The sequence below is a fragment of the Canis lupus genome, chromosome 19, assembly GCF_011100685.1.
Source record: "Canis lupus familiaris isolate Mischka breed German Shepherd chromosome 19, alternate assembly UU_Cfam_GSD_1.0, whole genome shotgun sequence".
Classification (NCBI taxonomy): domain Eukaryota; kingdom Metazoa; phylum Chordata; class Mammalia; order Carnivora; family Canidae; genus Canis; species Canis lupus.
This window is the reverse complement of record NC_049240.1, coordinates 49521556-49536367: the sequence shown is the minus strand read 5'-3', so window position 1 is coordinate 49536367 and position 14812 is coordinate 49521556.

The window sequence follows — 14812 nt, the reverse complement described above, 5'->3', positions numbered from 1 at the left end:
ACCCAGTTTCGTCAGAGTTGGCATGCATGCACTCTTTCTGACAGTATGGTGATAACATACTACAAGAGTTGAAGCTGCCAATTCTTACACCTTCGCTCTACTAGCAAAGAATTTTAAAACAAAATTTCAATATTATTTTTTTTTTAAGATTTTATTTATTCAAGAGAGACACAGAGAGAAAGAGGCAGAGATACAGGCAGGGGAAGAAGCTCCATGCAAGGAGCCCGATGTGGGACTCGATCCCAGGTCTGCAGGATCACACCCTGGGCTGAAGGCAGGCGCTCAACCACTGAGTCACCCCGGCATCCCAAAATTTCGACATTACAATACCACACTGCTTTGTTATTACCCCCAATCTGACAAAACCATTCTGCCTGTTTATGAATTTGAAAAAATAGAGATAGCTAACTTTAAATATTCTTAATTAAATAAGTGTCCATCTACGTGTTAATTGCATATAAAGCAAAATTATATACAGTTAAAATGTGTGATGAGGTGCTTATAACTAAGTCATAAGCAAGTAATAGTTTAATTTTGAAATAGAGTAGTCATCTCCAACCAGTGCCTTAAAATTCAAAAATAAACATAGGCAACATTATTATCCTCATTGCTATAGTTTTTTTTTTTAAGTGCCTTCCTGTGCATGAGAATTGAATAAAGGGATCCCTGGGTGGTGCAGCGGTTTAGCGCCTGCCTTTGGCCCAGGGCGCGATTCTGGAGACCGAGGATCGAATCCCACGTCGGGCTCCCGGTGCATGGAGCCTGCTTCTCCCTCTGCCTGTGTCTCTGCCTCTCTCTCTCTCTCTCTCTGTGACTATCGTAAATAAATAAAAATTAAAAAAAAATTGAAGCTCGAGAATTGAATAAGCAAGAAGAGAATATTTTGTATAGTAGTTATATTTAAAAGTTACATTACAGTGAAGCAGGGTTTTTTGAAGAGGTTGAAGATTTGCTTCTGCAACATTAAAAGTATATATTTTTAAAAGATTTCATTTATTCACTCATGAGAAACACAGAGAGAGAGGCAGAGACCTAGGCAGAGGGAGAAGCTGGCTCCCTGCAGGAAGCCCAATGTGAACTCGATCTCAGGACCCCAAGGTCACAACCTGAGCCAAAGGCAGAGGCTCAACCACTGAGCCACCCGGGAGTCCCTAAAATGATTTTTCTATGTGGATAAAGGAGTTATCAGAAGAAAATCATACAATGTGGAAAAATGAGAGGACTGTCAGCATTTATTGTTGTTCAACTTTCACATTAGCTTGCTCTTTTTTTTTTTTTTTTAAGATTTTATTTATTTATCCATGAGAGACACAAGAGAGAGGCAGAGACACAGGCAGAGGGAGAAGCAGGCTCCATGCAGGGAGCCCGACGTGGGACTCGATCCCTGGCCTCCAGGATCAGGCCCTGGGCCAAAGGCAGGCGCTAAACCACTGAGCCACCCGGGCTGCCCAGCTTGTTCTTTTAAGAGTTTTATGTTTAATCCAATTAAAAGTATACTTTAAAACATTTTATGTGTAAATTGAACTATGTTCAAAAATAGATAATATTCTTGATATTTACATCAAGGGAATGCTAATACATTAAAGTAAAGAGTGTATTATTTAAACTTTTTATTTTGGGATAATTATTGTTTCACATGCAATCTTGAGAAATAATGCAGTGATCCTGGGTATCATTTACCTAGTTTTCCAGTAGACTTTTATGATTAGAATACCATATCACAAAAAAATAAAAATAAAAAATAAATAAATAAAAAAAAGAATACCATATCACAGGTAGGGTATTGACACTGAAACAATCTACTGATCATTTTCAGATATCCCCACTTTTATTTGTACTCACTTGTGTACATGTGTGTGTTTAGCTCCATATAGTTTTGTTATATTTGTATGTTCAAGTATCCACCACCATGGCGAAGGAACTGAAGAGTTCCATAACCACACTCACCTCTCATGTTGTTCTTTTATGATAACTCTCACTTCTTTCTCCCTCTCTTATCCTGTCCTGACCATTGACAATCACTAATCTGTCCTCTATTAACATATATATATATAATTTCAAAGATACTACATTAATGGAATCGTACCATATGTAGCCTTTGGAATTGGATTCTTTCACTCAGCAAAATTCACTAGCGAATCATCCAAGTTTTGTATATCAGAAGTTCATTTCTTTTTATTGCTGAGTGGTATTTATTCCATGATATGGATGTACCACTGTTAGTTTAGCTCCTCATTTGTTTTGAAGGACATCTGCTGCTCTCCCAAGTTTTGGCTATTTGGCAAGGGTCGACAGTTTTTCCTTTCCTTTATCGAATTGTCGTGTGATTCTATTATATTCAGAAAGCGTACTCTGTATGAGTTCAGTTATTTTAAGTGTGTTGAGGCTTGCTTTATAACCTAGGACACGGATGCTTGAAAAGAAATGTATACTGTTGTTGGCTGGAGTGAGATAGATAGGTGATTGATAGATAGATATAGATAGATAGATATAAATTAGATCCTGCTGGTTGATCGTATTGTTCAGATCTTCTATATCCTTCATGATTTTCTGTGTAGCAGTGTTATCAGTTACTGAAAGGGGCATTTTTAAGTCCTCACCTGTAATTAAGAATTGTATATTTCTTTTTTTAGATTTATCAGATTTTGGTTCAGTATATTGAGACTCTTGCTGTAGATCATTAGATCCTCTTGGTAGATGGTTTTATCATTTTGTCATGCCCATCTATGTCTCCAGTAATTTTCTTTGCTATCAAGTCTACTTACATGATAGAAGTACAGCCATTCCTGTTTTTTTTTTCCAAGTTAATATTTGCATTGGTATTTTTTTCCATCCTTTTATTTTCAACTACACATGTTATTACATTTGAGATGAATTTCTTTTAAATAGCATATAGTTCGGTCATGTTTTCTTATTGACTCTGTTGACCTCTATCTTTTAATTGGTGTGCTTAGACTACTTATATTAAGGTAATTATTGATATGTGAGAGCATAAGTCCAGCATTTAATTATATGTTTTCTCTTTGCTTTCTTCTTTCTCTGTTTCTTTTTTTTTTTTTTTTGGCTCCCTGTGGAATTTTTAATTTTTTTTAAGAATTCCATTTTGATTTATTGAGTAGATCCATTTGTTTAATTTAGTTTAGTGGGTGCTCTAGATATTACAATATATATATGTGACTTATCACACTCTAGTGGCATCAACATTTTACCACTTTAAGTGAATCGTCTAAATCTTAGTTTTATGTCTCCTTAAGTTCTCCATTTTTAAATATGATGATATTGAGTATTACCTAGTGTTATGATTTTTATTTAATCATCAAATATGATTTACAAAACTCATGAAGAACAGTCTGTCTTATGTACCCATATTTTGGCTGTTTCTGTTGTTTGTTCTTGATGCTGCACGATTCTTTCTTTTATTATTATTATTTTTTCCTGTTTGAAGAACATCTTTCAGCCATTATTTAAGGGTACATCTACTCATTACAAATGTTTTAGTTTGCTTTGTCTGAGAATCTGTTTATTTCCCCTCCTAAAGGATAGTTTCTCTGGGTAGAGCAACTATACAAATACCTTCAGTATTTGTGCAATGCATCACCTCATCCTGACCTTTGCATCTTCAGGTGAGAAACTTGCTGCAATGTTGAAATGGCATTTCCCCATAGGTAATGTGGTATTTTTCTCAAGCTGCATTTATTTTTTTTCCTTTGTCTTTAATTTTCAGAAGTTTATCATATATCTTGCTGTAGATTTCTATAAATTTATCTTATTTGGAGCTTTTGTATTCTCAGGTTTGTATGTTTATGTCTTACACCAAATCTCGGTCATTTCAAGTCTTATTTCTCCAAATATTCCATCAGTCCCATGCTTTTTTTCTTCTTCTATCCTTCTGGAATTTCAATGATACAAACTTTAGATCTTCTATTATTGTGTCACAAATCTCTGAGACTGAGTGAATTTTTTGGAGAATCTATTTTCTTTCTGTTGGTAAAATTGTAAATTCTACTGATGTATCATTTCCTATTATTTGCATTCTACTAATGAACACATTAAGCAGCATTTTTATTTTGGTTACTGTATTTTTAAGTTATTTACTTCAATTTTGTTCTTTTTGTAACTTAATTTTTTCTTGAGATTTTCTATTTCTTCTTTGTTTCAAGAGAGTTCTGTATTGCTTGTTGACACATTTTTATGATAGTTGCTTTAAAGTCCTTGTTATGTAATCCAAACATTTGGTTCACCCTGGATTTGGCATCAATTGATTATCTATTCTCATTTAAGTTATGATTTTCCTGGTCCTTTGTATGATATGTGATTTTCTTATTGTATTTTGGACATTTTGGCTATGACTTTAGGATACTATGGGACCTGCTTAAGTATTCTATTTTACCGGGCAGTCATCTCTTCAGGTTTAGCATACTGATCCTATTCTCTATTTGTGGACTGTGGTTCCAATTAAAATTTAATTTACAAAGTGTTTGTGATGGTCTTTCAGTCAACTTGGTTTATCTGATGTGACTGAGACCACACTGCTCCCTGTTCATTCAGCTTAAGTGAGAGGAAGGAGATTCCACAGTCTTGGTTGTCATGTATTTCTTGGTGGTGGAAGGGATTCTATGGTCCGCAGAGACAAAGCCGTTTCCTATAGCAGGTCACTTGTGGTAAGATACATCTTGCTTGTGCCACATGGTATCTCTTGATGGGGAAGGGGAGTTTCAGATTCAACAGAGAAAGATAACACTTCAGCTGACCTCTTGCTGTCCACAGGGTTCCTGATCAATCCACCTTGCTAGTGTTCCTGACTAGTTTAGAGTCGTTAGCAGGACAATCCAGAGGAGAAATGAGCCTATCTATGACACTTTTATTGCTGGGTTTGTAGTTAAGAAATGAGGTGAATGGGTCATCTTCTTTTGGGTGCTGGGTTATGAGATGTCCTGCCACTTTGTGTTTTTACAATCCTACAATTTCTAGCTAGTTTCCCTTATTCTTTCCACCTTTTAAGGTCTTCCTTTGCTTGCTTGTTTCATTATTTCCAGCATTTATAGTTGTACTTAGTGTAGATGGAGGAGATATAAGTCAACTTAATCTTATTTAGCTGGGATGTGACACAGTGTATTTTAACTTGTAAGACTAATTTTTTTTCAGAAAGTAGATAAAAAATATTCCAACAGAGTATATAAAAATGGTAGAAACAAAGGAATATGAGAAATAAGAGTTGGAGAGATAAGAGTAGGTCTGATGCTGAGTATGCAAGACAGTAATTGGAAACAATATTTCAGTGTCACAAGTAATTTTATGCCATAAATAATAAAACAGCCTACATATTATGTACATAAGGAAAAAAAAGAATCAGAAACTGAATATTTTGACAAGTGTCAGGATAGCAGTAATGTTCTATTTGTGGTAGTTTGGGTAATTTCCCTAAATCTTTAAAAGCATGGTCAAAATAAACTAAAAGGAGTAGCTACTAGTGTAATATTTTTTGATTATGCAATCATTGCTTATTGGCACAATTCTAAAAATGATTATTTTAAACTGATTCAAAATTTAATAGACCAAGAATAGCATAAACTACTTTGAAGAAAAGAATAAAATTAGAGAAATTCTATGGAACACATAAGACACAATAAATCTAGATAAGTTGAAACATATAGGTCAAAAATATGCAAATGAAACAAATATAGGAGTCTTATACAGTCACTTGTTACATGTTGAAGGTAGTAGTGCAATTTAAGGAGAAAAAAGTTCAATAAAAAGTGTTGGGTTAATTGTATATTCAAATAGAAAAAAACAACAATGAAGCTTTAGCCAATATTTCACAGCATATTCAAAGACAAATTCCAGCTGGGACACAATTTAAATTTGAAAGGTAATACATTAAAGAAACATAGGAGAAGGCCTTCATGAGCTTGAAACAGGCAAGGATTTTTTAAGCAAAATAGAAAATCACTGACCATTAGAGAAAAGATATGTAATTTGGATGATATTAAAATTTAAAACTTCTATTTATCATAAGACAATATTAGGAGAGTGAAAAGAGGGATGCCTGCGTGGCTCAGCAGTTAAGCGCCTGCCTTTGGCTCAGGGCGTGATCCTGGAGTCCTGTGATGGAGTCCCACGTTGGGCTCCCTGCATGGAACCTGGTTCTCCCTCTGCCTGTGTCTCTGTGTCTCTCATGAATAAATAAATAAAATCTTTAAAAAGAGAGAGAGAGAGAGAGAGAAAAGATAGGCCACAAAGTAGGAAAATAAATTTACAATTCATGTATACAACAATGAACTCTTATCTAGATTGTATAAAAAGGCAAACAACCCTGGGACATCTGGGTAGCTCAAGGTACATCCAGCTTGGCTCAGTGGGATGTCAGTTTGAGGATTATCTCTCTCTGCCCCTCCCCCCACTCATGAGCATTCCTTCTCTCTAAAATAGATAAATATATCTTAACCAAAAGACAAACAACCCAATCAAAAAATTGCCAAAATATTTCAATACCATTTTATGAAAGAAATTGTCCAAGTGGTTAATGAGCATATGAAAAGTTGCCCAATTTCATTACTCATCAAAACAATTAAAATTAAAACCCAAAATGAAATATACTACACATTCACTAAAATAGCTAAATGAAAAAAAAAGATTGAAAATATTAAATGATAGCAGAAGTGTGGTGCCACTGGAATTCCCATACATTACACTTGATAGTATAGACTGCAGAAGTATAAATTAATTTTCAGTTTGTAAAAATATCTGGGGGTTACCTTACAAAATAAGCATACATATAACCCTGTATTTCAGCAATTTCATCCCAAGCTACACATATGCACACCCATGTACCGTTCGTAGCAGCTTTGTTCATTACACATAAAAACGGGAAACAAGCCAAAAGACAATCAACAGAAGAATCAGCAAGCAACCAACAGTGTACTTACATATAAAATATCAGAGATACAAAAAAGAAAAATTTACAAAAAAAAAAAAAAGAATTTCTGTTACAGACAACATACAGACATAATTTCAAGCAAAGGAAGTCAGATACTATAAAGTACACACCCTATGATCGCATTTGTTTAAAGTGGTAAAAAAATGAAAAGAACAGGCACAATCTCTATAGCAAACATCAGAGTATCTATCGGCTTAAGTTTGGATGTTTAGTTCTTGAGAATGGACATAACTGAGGCTTCTGAGCTTTTACTATGTAAACATTTATTAAGCTATACACTTAAGATTTATGCGCATTAGTAGATATACACAATAACCAATTAAAATATTTACAGAAAAACTACCTACTATCACTTGAAAACTGTATCAAAACCACTTGCGAATGACTAATAAGACAATGTGCAAAGAGCCAGAAATATTTCTAAATATTATTTTATTTATATTCCACATTAAAAACAAAACTGAGGAGGATATAAGTAATTAGAAATCAGAGGATGTGGATTTGAGTCAGGACTCCTCAGCTTACTCATGATAAAATCCAGTAGGTCACAACAATCTGCATCAATTTTTTTTTCAGCTGTCAAATGTAAATTAAAACACTTGCCTCAATCAAAATTTTGTGGATGGTAGTATCTGAAGGTGACTTAGAAAGTGTTATAAGCTTAAAAGTGTTACAACTGTTAAAGCAAATGTGATTTGAGATAGGTATTTCATGTTATTGAAACACTATCATGTCCCGCTTGGGAATACTTACAAGAATAACAAGAATGTCAGATATTCTGGAAAGGGGATTTAGGAGGTAAAAATGGGGAAGGTAAAATTGACCAGTCTTTTGAGAGATTTCAGTCCAGTTTATACGATAGAGCATTTTCACTTGGAAGATCATTTCATGGTCCTGCTAAAACCATTTTGTCTAAAACAGACATCTTTGTACACAATTTGGTTCCCCCGTCTTCTGACTTCTATACATATCCCAGCAAATTGCTGTTTGCCCAAATGTTCCACCTTTTAACCTCACTGTCTTCCTCACAGCTCCCCTCTCTTCTTCCTCTCTGCGTAGTAACTACCAAATCTTTTCCTTAAAACTTCCAATCTTTCTCAAATCATCCACAACTTTCCTCTATCTTATCACTACCTCATCCAGACTGCCTTCATCCCTCACCTGTTTTTATACAATAAACTCTTGACTGGCATGCCAGCATCTATGAGAGTCTCCACACTGTAGCTGAAGTCAACTGGCAAAACAGAGATCTCATCACTGTCACATAAAAATTCCTCCACTGGCTGAGCAATACCCTTAAGATGAATGCACATTCTTGGACATGGCCTAATTATTACTGCTAGTCTGCCATTTGCCCCTCATCAAGAATTTTTCCTCAGGCCCACGAACTTCAGTGGTTTCTTGGAAAAAAACAATGGTATTTCAATGTGAAGCTTTGTTACAGGTTTCCACTGTCTGGACCCCCTCTTACTGCCCTTCACTGCCTCCTGCATCCCTTCACAGACTTTGATGCCTTCTCAGATTAGACATCACAACCAGGAAGCCTTCTCCAGGCAAAGCTGGGTGTGGATACTCTGGTTATTCACTCTAATGGTAACTTTGTCTTCTATCAAAGTGTTTTGCAAACGGCCTGTCCACTGGTGGGGTCCCTGACCAGAAAACAACCTCCTCAAGATCCAAGCTCAAATCCCACTTGTATCTCCCGTATCTGAGAGTACCACATATTTACCAGGCACTTGATGGAAACGGCTTAAGTACATAAATGACTAGATAGGTATCAAATTGACTGTGCAGCCTGTTTGAAGTTCCACCACACTTTAGTACACAAGTAGGTATAGTGGACTTTCAGAAGGAGGGAGACATAATGGGAGGGAAAGTTGGAACTCATAGAGAGGAATGATTGTGGGGGGGGGGGGGGAATCACAGGAAAGGTAGGAGAGGGGATGTCTCTGAATGATTGCTGGAAAATGACCTTCCCAGGAGGATCTAAGTAAAACAAGATCCTCTCCCTTACTATCTTGCATAGAGTTGTTGTGAACATTTTTGAAAATGAGCTAAATAGAATTTCAGAAAGGAGGGATTAATGGAAGGCTTCCAAGGATAAAGACTAGTCAGTGGAGATTGAGAATTAATGGAGATTATAGCAACAACTATCAGGAAGGTGAATTACAATCACATTGAAACCCAAGTGAAAAGACTTGGCCTATCTGTAGTATCACAAGGGAGATAGAGAATCCTCATAAGCCAAGAATTTAGCTGCATATGGGCAAAAATAAGCCCGTTACTGTATTAAGATTTAATATAAATTGCTATTAATAGTTTTAATTAAAATATATTTCAAATAATTTTTATAGTTCTGGTTATGCCATAATAAGCTACATACATGGATGTATTATTTCATGTAATAAATGACTTTTGGGATGAACATGTTGTATCAGTCAGGATAGGTGATATCGTATTGCAATAATAAATAATCCCAATGTTTTAGTGGCTTTCATATCAGAGGTTTCTTTATCGCTTCATGCTTAATGTCCATTGTGGACCATCGGGGAATCCAGCCTCATCCTATTCACTCAGGTACCCAGATAACAAATGCTCTGTGTTGACGTGATCTTCCATGACTGCAACAACACAGAGAAATCATCCACTGGTTCCCGAGACCTTCTTTTGAAATGACTGTTGTCATTATCACTCCTATTTTGTTAACTAGAGAAAATCATGTGTTCCAGCCAACCAAAAAGATATGGGAAAGTGAGATCTCAACAAATGTCTGCATGGAATAACAAACAGAATGTTTTTGAACAGTTGTAATGATAGCTTTAAATGGATCACACAGGTAGGGTAGAGAAAAATCTTATTCTGGGCCCTCTAATCAATAACAATGATACTAAGAAAGTAGAGAAGAGATGGAAATTCAGTCTTTGAGAAGTGGAACAAAAGGCCATTGTGAAACAACCAGTTATTGGTGGCGGTATAGCTAGATTTTAGTTTCAAAATCTTCCTTTCATATTTTTCGTAGTATAACCTAAGGCCTCCACTCTCACAATACTTTAAAGAAGGATCGGTGAATTCCATATTCTTCTGGCAGTCTGTAATTTTGTTTTATATCCCTCAATACTTTCCTCATCAATGAATAGTCAGAAGAAAGGCATGGAATAAAGGTCACCTTATCTATCAAGCCACTTTGGTTTCATATGTACATAATTATTATTATTTAAGAAAACTTTGGTGACCTTTAGTGACGATATTTTCCAAATCAATACTCAAGAAAAAAAAGCATCCTTTTTTTTTTTTTTTTTTTTTGCTCCCCCCTCATCACCGAGATAGATTCGCTTAAACTGTTTAGTTGGGATGCACCAACCTTAGGACAAGCAAAGGTTTCTAACTAAAAGAGTGATTTATAAAAACAATCAAATTATGCCTGACTCATATCCTGCATTATCAATGGAGTGGAATGTTCACATCATCCCACAACTGTTCCTATTAATCCCCAGACTGAGATGGTGAGAAAATCATCTGCTTGAACAATAATTCAGGAACAACTCCTCTCAGGATTCCATCTAACATTATAATTTCAGGAGTAAAAGATAGGATCATGCAACCTGAAAAAAATATCACTTGTACATTTAGAAAATAATGCCACATACTGGGAATATCCACACTTGCTATACCCCCTTTTATTCCAAAAAAGCTTGGAAGAGATTTAACTGTGATACTTAATCAATCACAATTTGCTAATGATATCAAAGTGGCAGATTCAAGTGCACTTTAGATCATTTGAAAAGCCTTTTATTTTTCATGTATTCCTTTTGTCTGGTGTAGAATAACCTTTAAAACTCTGTCTCAACCCTCTCTTCAGTGCAAAGACAGAGACTAATCACAAATGGGAACTGATTGCTGTTCACCAAACTTGAAATAAAATGCAAGAATAAAGCTTCATATGCAGAAAAGATAGAGTCCTCTTATCTCATATTGAATATGATTGCTGCCTCTCTCCCCACCCTTTGACATTCATTACCATATTAAGGACATCTTTACAGAAAGGGGAAGAAACTGGAGATTTAAATTTGAGAGTCATATTAGTTCTACCAAAGAGTTCTTAAATTTTTGTTTGTTTTACCTGATTTAACTGGTTTCCATATGCCTCTTCTTTCTCTAACTTTTCTTAGAAATGATGGCATTGGCCTGGACTCCACCTGAAAATAATTTGAAGTCCTGGATTGTTTATGAAAAAAAAAAAAAAGTGATTTAATCACCGTTGCTGAGCTTCATGCTACTTTTCAGAAATGCATATGTAGAGAACTCACTATCCATATCAGAGATTACACATAGATTCCCTCTGGGTTAGTTCATGCCTACCAGAGCTCTTATACGTCTTAGAATGTGTGTGTGTGTGTGTGTGTGTGTGTATTCTGAACATATATATACTATACTAGCATAATCATCCAGATTTTTGCCTTCTCTTGAACACAATCAAAAGATGCAATATCTTCTCAGAGAAATTGCTTTTCTTCTGTAAGAGCTACCCCCATTGTGTGCTGCTGATTTCCTCTACCTAGCTCTCTTTACTCATGAGTGTTTTCTGTCTAATTTCTATAAGCATTTTGGTTTATCACCCCTGCTCTATATAATTTTACTTCATAATTTTTCGTCAGTGTTATGGGCTCAACTGTATCCCCCTTCCCAAATTCATACGTTGTATCTCTAAGCCCCAGAACCTTATAACGTGGCCATATTTAAAGACAGGGCCTCTACAAATGTGATTACATCAAAACGAGGCCATTAGGGTGACTATATCCCAATCTGATCGGTGCGTTTGTGAGAAGAGGACATTTTGGACACACGTAGGAACCACAGGCAAATATGCACAGAGAGACACAACCAGATGAAGGGGAAGCAAATGGCCAGTCATCTACAAGTCAAAGAGAGCGGCCTCAAGGGAACCCAACCTGCTGCCACCTTGATCTTGGATTTCCAGTTTCCAGAACTATAGGAAAATTAACTTCCGTTGTTTAAGCCATCCAGTTTATGAAATCTGGTTATGGCGGCTCTAGCAAACTGATATATCCAATACCCCCCCACACACAATATAGTTGGATAGCTTTTTCCCAATCGGCACAATCAGGATTTTGTTTTTTCCCCCAATTGGAATGTGTATGTTAGCATTTAGAATATGATGTTCTGACAAACACCCTTGAGGAAGCACCAGGAAAGGATAGGCCATTAGTCTGCCAGAGACCCAAAGGTAAAGGGAAAGGACAGATGTGCCTTCTTTAATAGCAAAGCCAGGACAGAGAACTGAAAGGTTGATTTCAAACATGGGCCGCCAAGCAACAGTCACAAGGAGTGAAGGTGCTAATTTGCTGTAGAGCTGCATCTCATGGGGAACTGCATATTAATACTTCAGAAGGTAACTTCTTATTAATGGACAAAATGAAGTTAATGATTCCCCTGAAGAATTCTTCAGAGGAGGGCAGCTAGTTGAGAACCATCGTGAAGGAAAGTTGCCAATAACCAGTATTCCGATAACACAGGTGACATAGTTCTGATCCCCCAACCCCTTTCCCTTCTCGCTCCCAACTCCAGTCAACTAGGGGTCTGCTGGGACTAATCCTACTGGGAATTTTTCAACTTGTCCAATCTTTTGCAACACTCTGAATATCACTGGGTGATGCCTAATGTGAACACTCCCACACACTTTATCTAACCTCTTCCTTCTTCTCATTTCCAAACCACTCCATACTTTATTTTTCCTGTTTCTCTTTTTTTCAAAAATGTTCTGTTCTCTGAAATAGCATACCCCAGCAAATCAACTTTTTAACAGAGCTGGCTACATAATACATGGGGACCTGTGTCAAATAAAAATGGAGCCCCTTGCTTAAGAATCAGGAAAAAAAAGTACAGTGAACAGTACTGAAATAAGGCTTTTTCTTTTAAAAAATTATTATGTATTTATTAACAATGGATACATGAGTAAAAACAAACTTGCAAAACACAATTGCAAAAAATAGTATTTTGGCATAATTTTATATATACAATAAATAATAATAATTTATTAATGTGACATTGTGATTAGTGAGAAGATTTTTCTGGCTTACTTTTCAGAAATTTTGTATATTTGGCCATCAATCCATGTTTAATCAACATAATAGAAGCTGACTTTAGTCAACTTTGGAAATATAAGTTCGCAAAATTTTTTGATAGTTTTTAAATTAGAGAAGGATCGTTCTGCTTATGCAACTGTTACTAGAACTCTTCAATTGTATCTTACAGTTTTCAAAAACATTGGCATACATTTCTGATAAATTATTTTGAAATATAAATTTCAGTATATCTAGGGTTGATAATTCTTGAGAAACAGTTTTTTTTAGAGACAGTTAACACTTCATATAAATCAATTTCATGTCTGTTATAACTAATATAAATCTATCATAATTAATATTTTAAATATAAATTTATATAATAGCATTTTAATGTTTTCACTGACATTTCCTGTAACTACTATTGTACAAGATACAAAAGTGGCTTCATGACTTATATAATTCAAAATTTCAAAATGCCTGTCTGTGTATTTTATAGCCATAACTTCAATTACAAGAAAACAATTTTAAAATTGCCTTTTTCATTAATATTTGATTCATCCAAAGTTTCATATAAAATTACTATTCTTTTCTGTCAGATATGGCCATTTTCAATTTAATTTCTGTTACATTTCTGGGTATGTGCTTTGAAATACGGCAGCAGATTGTGAACTCTGAAACATTCTACTATCCCTCTTTCAGTCTTTATGACAATGTTTATGGGGACACTTTTATTTTCTGATAATGCACAGACAACATTCAGTGCTTGATAGCTGACTCGGCCTGCATGCGGGCTCAGGCCAGGTCTGTGCTATCTGTGAGATGCTGCAGACACAGACTTCGAGCTTGGGGCTACACTCTCCAAAGCCCTCCTCTCTCAAGAGCCACAGCACCTGCTTTGGCTGCTGCTCCCATCCTTGCTTCTACCAGTCTGGATCTTGGTCCACACCCGGCCACTTCCTTGAGGCACTGGAGTGTGTTTGTGCCTGGGGGTGCAAGCCAGATGCTTGACACATTACTTTCCCACGTCCTGCTCCTCCTAAATTATTTATCCCATTGAATTGAGACATCATCATGCACTCAGTTGCCCAAGTATGTTGCCCAAGCATTCTTTTGATTCTTCTCTCTTACACACGCTCTCTACCAATACCTAAGCTTTCTTATTTCCCATCTTACTGGAATTGTCAGCAATTTTGACATAATTGAGTGCACATACTTGATCAATATCCTCTCTCACTTGACTTTTGGGACACTGCGCTCTCTTATTTTCTCCTCCCACTCCCTGGTTATGCAATCTCCTTTGTGGTTTTCTTTTCTTCGCCTCATCTCTTAGTATTGACAGTCCCCATAGCTAGGTCCTCAGCAATTCTTCTCTTCTCTATCTGTATCCATCCCCTTGGCTATTTCAGGGCTTTAAATATTATCTCAGCACTGATGACCATCGCCTTATGTCTCTAGTCCAGACATCTTTTTGGTACCCTCTTCAAATTTAGACAAGACAAATATTACTTTTTGGGTGGTCTTTTCATAAATCTCTAGGATTTTACTTATAGTGCAAAGGGCTATATGTATGTTGCCCTCTCTAAGGATAACCTTGTTTTGAAGAACTGATGATACAGACTCCAACAGAGGTTATCAACTGCTCTTTTGCCAGGTCAAGTCCATTTCCTTGGCCATGCAGGGACCCCTCAGCTGCTATTTGATGGCGGCTCTTATATTTAGGTCCTGCTTATGTGAATGATGAAATGGGTGGCTATATTAAATCCTTTTGTCAGTTTTGCTCCATCTGGTCACC